Source organism: Mandrillus leucophaeus, unplaced genomic scaffold, assembly GCF_000951045.1.
Source record: "Mandrillus leucophaeus isolate KB7577 unplaced genomic scaffold, Mleu.le_1.0 Scaffold172, whole genome shotgun sequence".
NCBI lineage: Eukaryota > Metazoa > Chordata > Mammalia > Primates > Cercopithecidae > Mandrillus > Mandrillus leucophaeus.
In genome coordinates this window covers 5774413-5778585 of record NW_012101721.1, presented here as the reverse complement: position 1 = coordinate 5778585, position 4173 = coordinate 5774413, and the positions used below count along the sequence as shown (strand labels likewise).

Below are 4173 nucleotides of genomic sequence, written 5' to 3'. Positions count from 1 at the left end.
ATAAATAGTCTTCATGCTTTTAGTCCCTCATTACTCTAAAGCACCTTTAATATGGCTGCTGATTAATCTTAGTCAACACAACCCAACTCCTCAATCCCATGCATAAATCCTCAGTGGCTCCCTATCACCAACTCAATAAAGTTCAAGTTTCTTACCCCAGCCCTAAGCCCTAAGAGACTCTCTGGTCCACCTTCACTCTCTCTATTTGGTTCTGAATTATATGCATTCTCCCTTCCATGACAAATCCTGACCTAATCTCCCCTCCCTGTTACTATCATCATGATAGAATAACAGCTAACACGTATTGATTGCTTACTTTGAGCCAAACACAGTTATATACATTACTTCATTAAATACTTGCAACAGGAATGACATCAGCAAGATGGTGGAATAGGACTTTCTGGTGCTCATCCTCTCACAGAAACATCCGTTTGAATAGCTATACATGCATAATACCTTCACAGAGCTAAGGAAAGTAGGTAAGAGATTGCAGCACCTGGGTGCAGCACAGAGATTTTTAAAAGACACACTTGAGAGGGCAGGAAGGAAAATTTAACATTACCTGCATCAACTCCACCTCCAACTTCAGGCAGCACAGAGAGGTGCTCTCTGCTTGGAGGAGGAGAGTGAAGCAAGCACAGGATTTTGGCTCAGATCCCAACACTGGGCCCACCCCAGTCAAACCAATCATCTGACAGGTTCCCATGGCTCTAGATTACGGGCCAGCACCACAGACCAAGCCTCTTGGCCTACTTTTATGCCAGGCCAGCCCCAGCAGCCCCAGGCTGTGGACCAACTCCTATAGACTCAGCCTTCAGGTTTACCCCAGTGCTAGGCCAGCCTCCAAAGACTCAGGCTCCAGATCTGCCTCAAACTTCAGGCCTGCCCCACTGTCAGGCTGACCCTAGTGGCCCAAGGTTTACATCCCCAGCACCAGGTCAACCCCCACAGACCAATACTCCAGGTCAGGGCCCACTGGCCTACTTTCTAGGACCTGCTCAGGTCCAGGCTGGCCCCCACTGACTCAAGCCCACTGTGTCCCAGGATCAGGCTGGCATTCACAGATTCAGGCTTCAGACTTATCCCCACAGACTCAGGGTTCAGGTCCATCCCAGCTCCTGGTCAACCCTGGCAGACTCAGGTTTAAAGCCTGCCCCAGCATCACATCAGCCCCTGTGGACCTAGGCTTCAAATTGGCTCCTGTGAATACAGATATTAGGCCCACCTTCATGGACCCAGGTCCCAGGCCAATGGCCCAGGCTACAGGCCCACGCCCTAGCAGACCCAAACTCTAGGACTGCCCCGGCGGATCTAAGTTCCAGGCTTATTGCCATGGATTCAGGCTCCAGACCTGCCCATCTGCTCACTCAGGCATCAGACCAGCCTGCTTAAGCCCCTAGCAGTAAGCCCACCTACAAATCATGTCAGATGGCTTGCCTATAATCTCTGGATGAGCTGACTTGTAAAGGTCTTTCCCTGATGACACCAGTTTCTAAAGACTGGAATAAGTACCTACATTCTCAAATATGCAAACACCAATGCATAGCCACAAATATCACGAACAATCAGGTAAACATGACACCACCAAAGAAAAATAAAGCACCAGTAACTGACTCTAAAGAATTAAGATTTACAGACTTCCTGACAAAGTATTCAAAATAACAGTCTTAAAGAAGCCCCATGAGCTACAAGAGAATACAGAAACAAAAATCAGGAAAACAATATACAAACTAAATGAGAGGTTCAACAAAGGGTACAAACCATGAAAAAGGACCAAAGACACATTCTGGAGCTATAGAATCCAATGACCAATCTAAAAAATTTTATAGAGAGCTTCAACAGCAGATTTGATCAAACAGAAGAAAGAATCACTGAGCTCAAAGACAAGTCATTTGAAATTGCCCAGAGGAAAAATGGAAAAAAAAAAAAAAAAAAAAGAAAAAGAGTAAAGAGCGCCTACAGAAATTTTAGGACACCATCATGTAAACCAATGTATGCATGATGAGTATTCATGTGAGGCTTGTCTATCCCTCACAGTACCAAATGATTCCCTAGTTATGATTCTGAAAGCAAGGAATTTAATGCTGACATACATCAGAAGCATATCACTGGTTAGAATGTTGCAGATTACATGCGTTACCTAATGAAAGATGACAAAGCTGCTTACAAGAAACAGTTCTCTCAATACATAAAGAACAGCATAACCCCAGACCTGATGGAGGAGTTGTATAAGAAAGCTCATGCTGCTATATGAGAGAACGCAGTTTATGAGAAGTCGTCCAAGAAACAGGTTAAAAAGAAGAGGTGAAACCATCCCAAAATATCTCTTGCCCAGAAGAAAAATCAGGGACCTCAAAAGAAGGCAGGCTTCCTCAGAGCCTAGGAGTGGGCTGCTGAGAGCTAAGTCAAGTAATTTTCTATGAGGATTTTTCAGATAAATACAATAAACCTACTGACCAGGCAGCAAATAAATAAATATGTAAATAGATTTTCACCAAGTCACATAACCAAACTCTCAAAAGTCAAAAACAAAGAGAATTTTGAAAGGAACAAGAGGAGAGCAAAAATTATATACAAGGGAACCCTCATAAGACTACCTGTCAATTTCTGAGTAGAAACCTTGCAGACCAGGAGAAAGTGGGATGATATATTCAAAGTACTAAAGGAGCCTTTCTGTCTGGTGTCATCAGGTGAACCAAGATGAGTGCATACAAATACATCCAGGAGCTAATGAAGAAGAAGCAGTCTGATATCTTGTACTTTCTTCTGAAGGTCTGCTGCTGGCAGTACTGGCAGCTCTTGCTCTGCACAGGGATCCCGACCCCACCTGGCCTGATAAAGCATGCCAACTGGGCTACAAGGCCAAGCAAGGTTACATTATATGTAGGATCTGTGTGCCCCCATGGTGGCCAAAACTGCCCAGTTCCTAAGGGTACAACTTATGACAAGCCTGTCCATCATGATGTTAACCAGCTAGTCTCCTTGAAGCCTTCAGCCCACTGTGGAGGAGTAAGCTGGACACCACTGTGGAGCTTTAAGAGTCCTGAATTCTAACTGGGTTGGTGAAGATTCCATGTAAAAATTTTTTGAGGTTATCCTAATTGATCCATTCCATAAAGCTATCAAAAGAAATCCTGACACCCAGTGAATCCCAAACCAGTTCACAGGCACAGGGAGATGTATGGGCTGACATCTGCAGGCTGAAAGACATGACTTTGGAAAGGGCCATAAATTCCATCACACTATTGGTGGTTCTTGCCGGGCAACTTGGAGAAGGCACACTACTTTCCAGCTCTATTGTTACCAATAATGCCAGTAAAGTTTGTAAAATTCCTACATAATAAACAACTTAAGACAGTCGTGTCTGTCTATAGGGTGTTATTTGTGTGTTAAAACTAGTCTTCAGATTGTTTCGTGAATGCTTTGTCAAATTATGAAAGTTAAAGTGCAGTAATGTTTGACAATGACTATAAGTGATGGTGTATCTTGTTTCTAATAAGATAAACTTTTTTTGTCTTTGCTCTATCTTATTAGGAAGTTATATGTCACTGTTTAAAACATATTGTGTGGTATAATAGGTTTAAAATAAATTCTTTAAAAGAGGAAAAGAAAAAAAAGTACTAAAGGAAAACAACAACAACTGCCAACTATACCTGGCAAGGTAGTCATTTAGAAATGAAGGAGAGATAAGGACTTTTTCAGACAAACAAAAGCTGTGGGAGTTCATCACCATTAGACCTGCCTTACAAGAAATGCTAAATAGAATGCTCCAAGCTGAATAAAAAAGGATGCTAATTAGTGAAACAAAAACGCATGAAAGTATAAAACTCAGAGGTAAGTCAATTTCATTGTAATCAACAAATCAAGTTTAATAGGAAAAAATCCTCACAATAATCCCATAATATAAATGATAGTTATAACTGTTGTACAAATGAGGAGCAGAGGTTCTGAAGTGTAAATTAAATTATCCCCAATTTTGTGATTAGAATGTGACAGAGCCAAAGTTTGGTCCCAACTTTGTGTGACTCCAGAACCTGTGTTTTTAGCTTGAAATGACACCATATTGCATCCTGCGTCTCTTCTCAGGTTGCTCCTTTTATCAGAAATGCGCTTTCTTCTTATCGACTCATGGCAAAATCTTAACCATCTTTCAAGATCTGCCTTGCATGCCTC

The 4173-nt window shown here is 42.2% G+C and overlaps 1 pseudogene; it reads left to right on the top strand.

The window, feature by feature from the left end:
* Positions 1-2700: 2700 nt before the first annotated feature.
* Positions 2701-3310, top strand: LOC105537446 (annotated as a pseudogene).
* Positions 3311-4173: the final 863 nt, after the last annotated feature.